The sequence below is a fragment of the Gymnoscopelus braueri genome (assembly GCF_963280865.1).
Source record: "Gymnoscopelus braueri genome assembly, chromosome: 9".
NCBI classification, from domain to species: domain Eukaryota; kingdom Metazoa; phylum Chordata; class Actinopteri; order Myctophiformes; family Myctophidae; genus Gymnoscopelus; species Gymnoscopelus braueri.
The window spans coordinates 55,835,734-55,850,060 of NC_137610.1; positions in this window are offsets into that span (position 1 = coordinate 55,835,734).

Here is a 14,327-nt window from a genome sequence, read left to right on the forward strand (position 1 = left end):
CTCTCTCTCTCTCTCTCTCTCTCTCTCTCTCTCTCTCTCTCTCTCTCTCTCTCTGTGTTTCAACATTTCAGTATAAGATTATCATGGCAATAATGCCAATGATGATTATAATATTTCTATAGACTGCACCAAGCATTCGGCTGTTCATTTTAGTACTACGATGTCCTAGTGTGAACTTAATTGAAGGTTAAAAACTGTTACAATATTCAGAAACAAAATTACCTTCAATCTTTTAAGCGTTTTCTTTTGCATTTTTTGCATTTCCTGTTACTACTATAAACCTTTTGTCTTGAACATGCTGGTGTTGAAATGAACCAAACAACACAACATTTGAGGATAATAACATTTTGAGCTGCTTGATGTATGTCTGATTCATATTGAAACCTGGATCCTTAAATGAACTTCCATGTTCATCCACACGCACCATCAGGTGTGTTCATCAGGATGAGGGTCAATCATTTTAGAGCTTAGCACACCAAATGACTGAACCTTTCAATTCCATGGATGGTTGTTTGTATAATGAGCATGTATATATACATGGCATTGATCTTACTGTAAGTTTGATGTCTTGCGGTCTCCGAGTGCAACATATCAGCCTTTGCTAGCAACGCTATCATCTCACTAGTAACTCCAGTAGAGCCAGCGACAGGTAGCCGCCACACCCCAGTCTTGTTGGTAACAAAGTGGAAACTGACCGAAGAGTCATAAAGCAGTTACACGTGTGTGGGTAAAGGACTTCACACTGTTAAGTTATCCATGCTTGCTACCATAGACTGTACAGCATGCTACACTGGAGCTCATCGATTGTATGCAAACAGAGGCACACACTCTGGATGCTCAGTATGTGTTTCCGAACGCACACTCTGTTTGTGTTGATGTGTGACGTAGCCATTGACGGGTCCTGGCAGATAGCTATTGTACGTCCCTGCTAATATGTAGACTTTGTTAGAGACAATTAATGGTTATTTGCATGTTTTGGAACCAATGAACAGAACTGGCAGTCAGTTATTTTTATGATGACATGGTACTTGCCTTTTTAGATTCAGTTCCTTCTTGGAACCACATTTTGATACCCAACACTACTCGAGATGTACTTTGTGTCCCTGTCCTCACTGTCCTGTCTATAAAGACACTGCTTTACACTTTCTCTCCACACTCAGTTTTACATTCAGCCTCCATCTACAACCCCATGTCAAAACAAGTGTCTCATTGTCACTTTTGTCAAAAGGCATCATTATGAAGATGATGGACAATGTTCTATCAAAGTTCATCATCTCTTAAAGCTTGGAGATGTTTTTTGGGTCACGGCTCTGTCTTTGCTACACCCTCATTCCTCAGTTTTACATTGAAACTTCATCTTCAAACCATGTGAAAATCTACAACTCATGTCAAATCAGAATCCTTCTTATTAAAGTCCTTCTATTTCCTTCATTCCAGACCAGTCTGTGGATTCCAAACTGCAGGTGAAGATGAGTTCTCCAGCACCAGCCAGGACTGTTTCTATTACAGAGGAATCTAAAGACCATTTGAACCTCAGTAAGTTTCTCTCTCTCTCTCTCTCTCTCTCTCTCTCTCTCTCTCTCTTTGTTTCACCATATCAATATTTCAGTATAAGATTATCATGGCAATGATAATTATAATATTTCTATAGACTGCACCAAGCATTCGGCTGTTCATTTTAGTACTACGATGTCCTAGTGTGAACTTAATTGAAGGTTAAAAACTGTTACAATATTCAGAAACAAAATTACCTTCAATCTTTTAAGCGTTTTCTTTTGCATTTTTTGCATTTCCTGTTACTACTATAAACCTTTTGTCTTGAAAATGCTGGTGTTGAAATGAACCAAACAACACAACATTTGAGGATAATAACATTTTGAGCTGCTTGATGTATGTCTGATTCATATTGAAACCTGGATCCTTAAATGAACTTCCATGTTCATGCACACGCACCATCAGGTGTGTTCATCAGGATGAGGGTCAATCATTTTAGAGCTTAGCACACCAAATGACTGAACCTTTCAATTCCATGGATGGTTGTTTGTATAATGAGCATGTATATATACATGGCATTGATCTTACTGTAAGTTTGATGTCTTGCGGTCTCCGAGTGCAACATATCAGCCTTTGCTAGCAACGCTATCATCTCACTAGTAACTCCAGTAGAGCCAGCGACAGGTAGCCGCCACACCCCAGTCTTGTTGGTAACAAAGTGGAAACTGACCGAAGAGTCATAAAGCAGTTACACGTGTGTGGGTAAAGGACTTCACACTGTTAAGTTATCCATGCTTGCTACCATAGACTGTACAGCATGCTACACTGGAGCTCATCGATTGTATGCAAACAGAGGCACACACTCTGGATGCTCAGTATGTGTTTCCGAACGCACACTCTGTTTGTGTTGATGTGTGACGTAGCCATTGACGGGTCCTGGCAGATAGCTATTGTACGTCCCTGCTAATATGTAGACTTTGTTAGAGACAATTAATGGTTATTTGCATGTGTTGGAACCAATGAACAGAACTGGCAGTCAGTTATTTTTATGATGACATGGTACTTGCCTTTTTAGATTCAGTTCCTTCATGGAACCACATTTTGATACCCAACACTACTCGAGATGTACTTTGTGTCCCTGTCCTCACTGTTCCGTCTATAAAGACACTGCTTTACACTTTCTCTCCACACTCAGTTTTACATTCAGCCTCCATCTACAACCCCATGTCAAAACAAGTGTCTCATTGTCACTTTTGTCAAAAGTACAACTTATTTTGTGCAAAAGCATGACAGAATAAAAACCACACCATAAATTAACTTATAATTGTGTTTCTAATGTTATCACATAACACATTTCAAAATATGCTACCATTAATTGCAGCTTTACAGCCTTAATTCAACTTTTAACGCGACACATTGTTATTGACAATTAAATAGGGAAGTGATTACTATTTAATGTATTATTGTTTGGGTCCTGCGGAGACACAAAGTCTTTCTTTTGGGTCTTGAGCTGAAAAAGTCAGAGAAAGTTCACGGTGCCATTGCACTGTAGGTGCCATATTTGAACTGTAGATATTTTCTTAGCCAATCATTGCTGCAAGAAATGATAGAGGCCACAAACATCTTGCCTCTATCACTCACTGTATGGTAGATCGCAGTCGCTTTATTTTCGATCATTTTCTTGGTACTCGGCTATGTTTGTCCCGCGTTAACTGAGTTCATTCTGAAATCCTCACCAAATGTCTTTCTCCCCCCCTCTAGTGACCCCTGCTCATCTTGTCAGCTTGATTGATTGATTGATGTACTTTTATTTAGTAAGACATGAGAACAACAGTACATGGAAGTACAAATTCACAATACAAGGTCTACTAAACTGGAAGACTCATAAAGCACTGAGCTTGTTTAAGATGAGAACCCCATGCACACAAATCATGATGACATATAAGAGACAGACAGATATACACACTACAATACAGAATGTCATACAGTCAGCTTACAGGTTACTGGTATGAAGAGTGAAACAAATGTACAAGAGAAGAAAGAGAAAGGGGGGGGGGTTAGGACTTAGGGTAGGTTAGGATTTGGACAGGGGCCTTTTTGGAATTGCAGCCTCCTGAAGGTGTATCTTTAGGGCAGTTTTGAAAGTGAGTAGGGTTTTACACTCCTTTACTCCTTTTGGGGCATTCCACATTTCTGATGAATAGCATGAGAACGAGTTACTTCCCTTTTTGTTGAGCCAAAAAAGGGTTGAACATGATTTGTGGAGCTGCCTCTGGTGTTATGATCATGGACTTCATTAACATTTTGGAAGTATTTTGACAAATACAGGGGGATCCCAATGGTGTGGTGTATCTTGAAGCTGACATGTATTTATTTAGTTAGTTACCAGGGACAGTGCACATTAATCAACATTTCAGTTTTCACATCCATGTAAAACTCAATGCTTCTGCTCTCGTACAGTGAGGACGCTTTTGCTGCTCGCTCTGCCCTATGCTTACATTCCTCAGCTGATATCCATGTTTTATTTTTATTTTTTTCCCCTGAGAAACCACGAATGGATCCTGGATATTTATAAACACATGGGACTCTATTTCTTCTATAGATAGAAGCTTTTGCCATATTTCAATATACTATTTTTCGATCTATTTGTCGACCTCCAGTGACTGGGTACGTGGCATATAGCCAAAGCTAATTAGCATCAGGATGTACCCGACTGTTTCAACAGAGGAATACCAAAAATTGCTTCAAAGGATTGCAGTGCTGGAAACGGACTTAAACTTTTTAAGAGTTAATGTGGAAGTGAATCAACATTATGGAATTCCACAGTCTCAGAGCAACGGACAAGACCATGACAAAGCTTTCTCATGGAACACTCTCGGGGCAAAGCCAAAGGCTTTGAAGGGGCGAATAACTGGCAGAACTCGGAGCCCTGTGATTACAGATCTGACCGGCTGGCCTGCGCTACCACCCGCGCGTCACCATCATCGCCCCCGGACACAGGGTACCGCGTCTTTCACCCCCCTTCAACAGCGGAAAACTGCCAACGGGAGATCTACAAACAAATCTCCCAAAACATCGAGTGCTGAGCGTCAACTGTGGAAAACTGCCAAGGGGAGATCTACAAACAAATCTCCCAAAACATCGAGTGCTGAGTGTCCGGTGCGGCTGGGAAATAGATTCAGCCCATTGCTTCAGGACCCCAGATGCCCGTCTGATGACAGACCAAACAAATCCTCTTCACCCAACAGGGTAAGAACCAAGAGTAACTCAGAAGGAAAAAGGCTATATGATGAGCCTGAATTTCTGATCATAGGGGATGCCGCTATTAAAGATGTTAAAAGCTTGATAAGAAGAAAGGCAAAAGTGTTATGCTTCCCCAAAGACAAAGTCTCTGACATGAATGACAGAATTCTGAATCTTGTCGCTGAACACCCAACGGTGAAAACCCTGATTTTGCACGTTGGCACATGTGATACAGAGGACAAACAGTCAGAAATCCTAAAACGGAATTTCACTGCCTTATTCAGCAAAATCAGCTCACTTGATGTGAAGGTGTGCATCAGCGGCCCAATACCACCTACAAGAGGCGGCGATGAACGTTTCAGTAGACTGTCTGCACTGAGCAAATGGCTTTCAACTACGTGCACCAACAAATCTGTACATTTTATTGACAATTTCAATTTTTTTTGGGATAGAAGACACCTATTTTCCTCGGATGGGCTTAAATTGAACAAGCTGGGAGCAAAATTGTTCATGTCTAACCTTTTCTATAATGTTCCTATGTCTTCACCAAGCTCTCCCAAGGCCAGAGCACAAGATTCCATAACAACAGATAGTGCTCTGTTATCTGCTGAAAAACATGAATGGCTTTGTGTAGACGCTACCACACCATCCCCCACCGCTGCTGAGGGGGAGGGGGGCGCCACACCCCCCCCTACCAAGGATGGTGGAACATCCATAACAAATGAACTCTCTGATAACTCGGAAACAAAAACAAAAGCTGATGACAGCCTGGAGGAGATTGTCGACTCTGATGACAGCCTGGAGGAGATTGTCGACTCTGCAGCCACGGTCTGCAGAGGGTCACGCTGGGAGGGATGGACTCTCGATGAGGAAGATCAACCAACTCTATCACCTTCCTCCTCCTCATCATCATCTTTTTCCCTGTCCCCAATACCCCTTCTGGAGTTCACCAGTAGCATGAACGACTTGATTAAAGAGGGGACTAGAATCACCCCCCAAATCAAACGCCAGGCCCCACAACCATCAACCGTGCCCTGCCCCCCAACCATCCCCCCTCGACGGTTGACGCTGTTGGCACTAGCGATACAGAGGCGCAAGATCAGGAACGAAGAACGTGAAGAACAGCGCAAGAATTGTCCCTACGAATTGTCCCTACGTCTAGAGAATACATTTGACTGCTGAGATAGGCAGGGTCCATTATGCATAGCCAAAATCATGTCTGGGCCCAAGGCTATTTCAGTTAGCCTTGTTGAAAACAAGGTTTACAATATTCCCACTGTTATCTCAAATAGAGCCTCCGGGACAAGGAGTGACTTTAAACACTCTGCAAATATAGCAAATTTAACACGCATTCCCTGTAGAGGCAACAGCCAGATAGTTGAATGCCTGAAGCTAAACCTGGCCCTATTTAACATCAGGTCACTTAATGACAAGTCTTCCTCTGTAAATGATATCATCTGTAAAGAGAAACTAGATATTATCTTTTTAACAGAAACTTGGCTTGGATCTGATGGAGCGGTGCCCCTAGCTGCAGCATGCCCACCAAAGTACAGTTTCATTCACTCAGGACGTGAGGGAAAAAGAGGAGGTGGTCTGGCGAATATCTTTTCTGACACTTTAAAATTCAAACCTCTGCCAAACCTCGGCAGTTTTAAATCATTTGAATACCAGGCCACCATATTGGAGAGTCAATCCTCTGTGCTTATGATTAGTATGTATCGACCTCCAAAGTGCAGCAAAGCCTTATTTCTAACAGAAATATCAGAACTTTTATCTATCTGTTCCACTAATTATGACAGAACTCTGATTACTGGAGATGCTAATCTACATGTTGACATTGTTTCGGATGTTGTGGCTATGGGTTTCCTACAGTTACTGCACAACTTTGACTTTATTCAACATGTTGTTGGGCCAACACATAAACATGGCCATACCCTGGACTTGGTGATCACTAAAGGTTTGAATATCACTGTTGACAGTATTATTGATAAGCCCGAACTAACAGACCACTATTTATTGTGTTTTAATATGACTGTCTCTGATCTAGGGAAAAACAATACAGAATATACTATAAAAAAACGTTTTTTTAGCTCATCTGCAGCAAACGAGTTTCCTCGTCATCTGGCGTGTGTGCAGGTGCCCCCCCTACTTGATGCTCCCTCAGTGAATGATATGGTTCAACATTTTAATCTCAAATTAGAGTCAGCTCTCGACATAGTGGCTCCTATGAAAACTAAAAAGAAACTTAACTCTAGAGTAACACCCTGGATCGACGCGCACATGCGCTCACTCAAGAAAGAATGTCGTAAAGCTGAGCGAATTTGGAGAAAAAACAAACTCACTGTCCACCTAGAGATCTTTAAGAAGTCAACAGTGGCCTATAACAAAGCACTGCGCTTGGCAAGGCAGGCATATTTTTCACGCATTATCAATGACAACAAGCAAAATGCCAGAGTCTTATTCTCTACCATTGAACATCTCTTAAACCCCCCCCAGGCTTACAAGGAGTCGCTCCCTGCTTCTAAAGCTAAGTGTGATGAGCTCGCATCCTTTTTTGAAAACAAAATTTTTAGCATTCGAGCTGGTATTATGAATGCTGCTGCTAGCACTGCAAATGCGGCAAATGGTGCATGGTGCAAAAATGTAGATCCCTCCAGAGGAAGCCTAATATCATTCTGCGCAATTAATGAAGAGGAACTCCGTAAAACTATATCACAGATGACATCATCATCTTGCTCACTGGATGTAGTACCCACCCCGTTTCTCAAAGAGGTTTTAGACAGTGTTATTGGAGATATCCTAAGAATTGTAAACAGCTCTCTACTTTCAGGCGTCTTTCCAGACTCACTGAAAACGGCTGTAGTCAGGCCGCTACTCAAGAAACACAACCTTGATCCATTGGTGCTGGGTAATTATAGACCAATCTCAAATCTGCCATTTTTGGGCAAGGTCTTAGAAAAAACTATCTTTCATCAACTGGATGTGTTCCTACAGAACAATAAGGTTCATAACAAATTCCAATCTGGCTTCAGGAAAGGTCATAGTACAGAAACAGCACTTGTAAAAGTAATTAATGATCTAAGGGTGTCCGCTGACGACAAAAATGTATCTGTTCTCCTACTTCTTGACTTAACCGCTGCTTTTGATACGATTGATCACACAATTCTACTACAACGTTTGGAGTACTGGATTGGTTTGTCAGGCACAGCCTTGTCTTGGTTTCACTCTTACCTAACAGGCAGAAGCTATTTTGTCAGTCTAGCTAACTTTGACTCAGACAAACACAACATCTGTTCTGGTATTCCACAGGGCTCAATTCTGGGTCCCTTATTGTTCTCCCTGTATATACTACCGCTGGGAGAACTCATCGCCGATCACGGAGTGAACTTCCATTTCTATGCTGATGATACCCAGCTGTATCTTTCAGTAGCTCCAGACGACCCCTGCGCTCTAGACCCATTGTTGACCTGTCTGTCCAGTATAAAATGCTGGATGAGTGAGAACTTTCTTAAGCTAAATGAGGATAAAACAGAAGTTCTCATAATTGGCTCCAGTGAGCAGAGAGAATCAATAACAAGTAGACTTGGTAACCTGGCTGTAGAAAGTAACACCACAGTAAAGAACCTGGGGGTGATTATCGATTCTGAATTGAATTTCAATACACACATTAATCATGTCACCAAGATTGCTTTCTTTCATCTTAGAAATATTGCGCGAATTAGAGACTATCTGTCGTTAGACGATGCAAAGACGCTGATCCACGCTTTTGTTTTCTCTCGGCTTGATTACTGCAACGCACTCTACTCTGGCCTGCCAAAGAAAACAACTGACAGATTACAACTTGTTCAAAATGCGGCAGCCAGAATTTTAACTAAAACCAGGATGAGAGAACATATCACTCCAGTTCTTGCTTCACTACACTGGCTCCCGGTTGTTTTTAGGATTGATTTTAAAATTCTTTTAATAGTTTATAAAGCTCTAAATGGTCTGGCACCTACCTACCTCTCTGACTGCCTAGAGAGATATGTTCCAAACCGGGCCCTCAGGTCTTCAAGTGCTGACCTGCTCGAGGTGCCTACAATGACATATAAAAAATACGGTGAAGCAGCATTCTGCTTTTACGGACCGACAGTGTGGAATAAACTCCCATTACACCTAAGACAGGCAGCCTCTGTCGATAGCTTTAAAGCACAGCTCAAGACCTATTACTTCACTCTTGCTTTTAGCTGATTCTTTGGTTGATTTTTAATTCCTCACTGTATTCCCTATTTTAATGTTGTTTTATGCCTTTGCTTTTATTTTATTTTATTTTATCTTTGTTTGCTTTATTGTTAAATTGGTTCTAACTGTAATTGTATTCTTGCTCTGTAAAGCACTTTGAGCTGCATTTCATGTCATGAAAGGTGCTATACAAATAAAGTTTATTATTATTATTATTAAATGAGCCAGATCAGCCAAAAGATCATTTTCATCTGTAGTCCCTGAGCAGGCTGTTAAAAGTGGTGATATAACTATCTATACAAAACAGACACATCAATATGAGACAAGTAAATAATGTACAGGAGACAGAATCATTACAGTAAAATATGAAAAATTTCACCAGTGACGAATAGAGCTGATAATTGCCCATGATTACAAGGTTTGCTTTAAGCCATCTCTTTAGGTTGAATTTGAAATAATTGGAGGTTTCGCTTAATTTGGTAGGAAGACTATTGTTTTACCAACCACACTATGTCTGTATGGTACAATGCAGTCCCCTCTGGTAGATGCCCTTGCCATAAACTGGCTCAGTGGAGGAGGTGAAAGCCTATTTAAAAATCAAAAAATTTGACAGGCATCTGCGAAATGTTTAAAACGATCAAAATTAAATAAATTGTAATTTCTGAACTATATGGAAATGGTGACAACGATTGGGCTTTCAGTCAAGGGTTTTTAATGTCTGTTTGTAAAGTGACTCTATAGGTTTGAAAGTTGTCAGATTTGCTGTGACCAGGTTGTGAAGCAGTATGTTATGTGAGAGAAGATCATAGCATGCATGAAGAGTTTAGCTGAATCTGGTGTTAGATATGGTCTTATGTGCCTGACATTTTACAGATTTCATTTGATTGTGTTGGCTACATTCTTAACATGTTTTTTTTTAATATCAAGTTTGAGTCTAGTGTGAAGATCAGCTCACTTTTTTTTCCTTTCTGGTACCTGATTCTTTTTGGGTCAATGTCAATGTGCTTTGCACCTTCCTCTCTTCTCTACATAGAACGAAACTCTGTCTTAGAATTTGACATCAAACTGGAAGCCATGTTTGCTCTCTAGTGTGTTGTGGAAAATAACACTTGCACATGTTCCAGATGGTATCAGGTTATCATAGTAAAATAGTATGTTACTACAAACAAACAAACAAACTGAAGGCGTCTGTCCTGGGTGCTGTGGTCTCTCCGACTGTATCGGGTGTGTGTGCACAGTCAGTGTCACAGACTTTGTTTTAAAGATATGTTTTGCCTGGGGTGCTCCTTCCATTCCGACATCTCACTACTCCGACTAGTGGCTTCCGTGTGCGGTTAGGGTTAGGGAATGGTATAGGGTTAGTAACCGTCGGAAAGGCGACATGTCGGAAAGCCGACATGTAACCGTTTTGCCTTTATTGACATTGACGTGGAGAGAGACAGGGAATGTGGAGAGAGTAGGGGGATAACATTCAGCAAATGGCCCGGATGACCGGAATGGAACCAAGGACTCACTGATCAGAGCGTTGTGACCATGTGGTATGTGTGGTGGCTCTGAGGTTATGAATGCACATACTGGCAGCATGCAAAAAAAAGTTTTACGTTGATCGGTGTAGTTAGTTAGTGAGATTAGCAGCAGACACTGTCAGACAGGGGTGACTGACAACATAACCTCTGCCTCTGGCCGTTGTGGCCGGGCGGCGATCACGAGGGTTGCATTTGGATCCTCTACACTGCAGACATAAGCCACTGCTAGTAAAACAATAACAAGTTTCCAGCAAGCAGAAATGTCTGCAGCCCAATTGCTCTGAGCCACGGTTCCTATTTCTGTCAATAGGATTTGTGTCAATATCTGGCAACATCCTCATCCATGTAAGGTTGAATATGTGTAAGTTACACCCCTGTTGTTGTTCAAATAATTATGATCAGGCATCATTATGGAGATGATGGACGATGATGGACGGTCTGGTGTTCAACCGCCCCAAGTTCTCCCACACAACCATCCTTCTCCGCTCTCTACACTGGCTCCCCGTAGCGGCTCGCATCCAGTTCAAAACCCTGGTGCTAGCCTATAGGGCAGTGAAAGGAACAGCTCCTTCCTACCTCCGGGCTATGGTCGATGCCTACACCCCTGCCCGACCACTTCGGTCTGCCACCTCGGGGCGACTGATTGCCTCGTCACTCAAGGGTCCTTCTGGCCGATCCACACGGTCACGACTCTTTTCTGTTCTGGCCCACAGTGGTGGAATGAACTTCCCACTGATGTTAGGACAGCAGAGTCACTGCCCATATTTCGCCGCAGGCTGAAAACTCACCTCTTCAGGAAACACTACCCTTCCTCTCTGCCTGACCTACTTGTTGTTAACTAGTTGTACGAACGCTTGTTTTCTATTGCTGTATTGTTTATTGGATTATTGGATTGTTTATTGGATCTTGTTTAGTCGATATACTTATTTGTTTTAGCTCATGCTCATTTGATTTAGCTATTTTGTCTCATCTGTTTAAGGAAATAGGTAGCTGATATATTGCACTTTTACCTTAGCGCTAGGTATACTCTTGGTTGCTTGTTTATGCAGAAAATGCACTAAAGACTTCTGGTGATTAGTAGTTTTCGTTCCCTACCTATGTTGAATACACTTATTGTAAGTCGCTTTGGATAAAAGCGTCTGCTAAATGACTGTAATGTAATGTAATGTAATGTAATGGACAATGTTCTATCAAAGTTCATCATCTCTTAAAGCTTGGAGATGTATTTTGGGTCACGGCTCTGTCTTTGCTACACCCTCATTCCTCAGTTTCACATTGAACCTTCATCTTCAAACCATGTGAAAATCTACAACTCATGTCAAATCAGAATCCTTCTTATTAAAGTCCTTCTATTTCCTTCATTCCAGACCAGTCTGTGGATTCCAAACTGCAGGTGAAGATGAGTTCTCCAGCACCAGCCAGGACTGTTTCTATTACAGAGGAATCTAAAGACCATTTGAACCTCAGTAAGTTTCTCTCTCTCTCTCTCTCTCTCTCTCTCTCTCTCTCTCTCTCTCTCTCTCCTCTCTCCTCTCTCCTCTCTCCCCTCTCTCCTCTCTCCTCTCTCTCTCTCTTTGTTTCAACATTTCAGTATAAGATTATCATGGCAATAATGCCATCAGACATGCAAAAGTGTCACTTTTCAGCTACAGTCACCTTTTTGAACCCAAATAGGGCAATTGTGTGACACCTGACCCGAAAGAAAACAACATGTTGTCACCTTTTTCACCTCGGGGCTGTTTGCATGCCGGTTTTCTGATGACATGGTACTTGCCTTTTTAGATTCAGTTCTTTCATGGAACCAAATTTTGATACCCAACACTACTCAAGATGTACTTTGTGTCCCTGTCCTCACTGTCCTGTCTATAAAGACACTGCTTTACACTTTCTCTCCACACTCAGTTTTACATTCAGCCTCCATCTACAACCCCATGTCAAAACAAGTGTCTCATTGTCACTTTTGTCAAAAGTACAACTTATTTTGTGCAAAAGCATGACAGAATAAAAACCACACCATAAATTAACTTATAATTGTGTTTCTAATGTTATCACATAACACATTTCAAAATATGCTACCATTAATTGCAGCTTTACAGCCTTCATTAAACTTTTAACGCAACACATTGTTATTGACAATTAAATAGGGAAGTGATTACTATTTAATGTATTATTGTTTGGGTCCTGCGGAGACACAAAGTCTTTCTTTTGGGTCTTGAGCTGAAAAAGTCAGAGAAAGTTCACGGTGCCATTGCACTGTAGGTGCCATATTTGAACTGTAGATATTTTCTTAGCCAATCATTGCTGCAAGAAATGATAGAGGCCACAAACATCTTGCCTCTATCACTCACTGTATGGTAGATCGCAGTCGCTTTATTTTCGATCATTTTCTTGGTACTCGGCTATGTTTGTCCCGCGTTAACTGAGTTCATTCTGAAATCCTCACCAAATGTCTTTCTCCCCCCCTCTAGTGACCCCTGCTCATCTTGTCAGCTTGATTGATTGATTGATGTACTTTTATTTAGTAAGACATGAGAACAACAGTACATGGAAGTACAAATTCACAATACAAGGTCTACTAAACTGGAAGACTCATAAAGCACTGAGCTTGTTTAAGATGAGAACCCCATGCACACAAATCATGATGACATATAAGAGACAGACAGATATACACACTACTATACAGAATGTCATACAATCAGCTTACAGGTTACTGGTATGAAGAGTGAGAAATATGTACAAGAGAAGAAAGAGAAAGGGGGGGGGGGTTAGGACTTAGGGTAGGTTAGGATTTGGACAGGGGCCATTTTGGAATTGCAGCCTCCTGAAGGTGTATCTTTAGGGCAGTTTTGAAAGTGAGTAGGGTTTTACACTCCTTTACTCCTTTTGGTAGGGCATTCCACATTTTTGATGAATAGCATGAGAACGAGTTACTTCCCTTTTTGTTGAGCCAAATCTGGGTTGAACATGATTTGTGGAGCTGCCTCTGGTGTTATGATCATGGACTTCATTAACATTTTGGAAGTATTTTGACAAATACAGGGGGATCCCAATGTTGTGGTGTATCTTGAAGCTGACATGTATTTATTTAGTTAGTTACCAGGGACAGTGCACATTAATCAACATTTCAGTTTTCACATCCATGTAAATGAGCCAGATCAGCCAAAAGATCATTTTCATCTGTAGTCCCTGAGCAGGCTGTTAAAAGTGGTGATATAACTATCAATACAAAACAGACACATCAATGCGAGACAAGTAAATAATGTACAGGAGACAGAATCATTACAGTAAAATATGAAAAATGTCACCAGTGACGAATAGAGCTGATAATTACCCATGATTACAAGGTTTGCTTTAAGCCATCTCTTTAGGTTGAATTTGAAATAATTGGAGGTTTCGCTTAATTTGGTAGGAAGACTATTGTTTTACCAACCACACTATGTCTGTATGGTACAATGCAGTCCCCTCTGGTAGATGCCCTTGCCATAAACTGGCTCAGAGGAGGAGGTGAAAGCCTATTTAAAAATAAAAAAATTAGACGGGCATCTGCGAAATGTTTAAAACGATAAATTAAATAAATTGTAATTTCTGAACTATATGGAAATGGTGACAACGATTGGGCTTTCAGTCAAGGGTTTTTAATGTCTGTTTGTAAAGTGACTCTATAGGTTTGAAAGTTGTCAGATTTGCTGTGACCAGGTTGTGAAGCAGTATGTTATGTGAGAGAAGATCATAGCATGCATGAAGAGTTTAGCTGAATCTGGTGTTAGATATGGTCTTATGTGCCTGACATTTTACAGATTTCATTTGATTGTGTTGGCTACATTCTTAACATGTTTTTTTTGA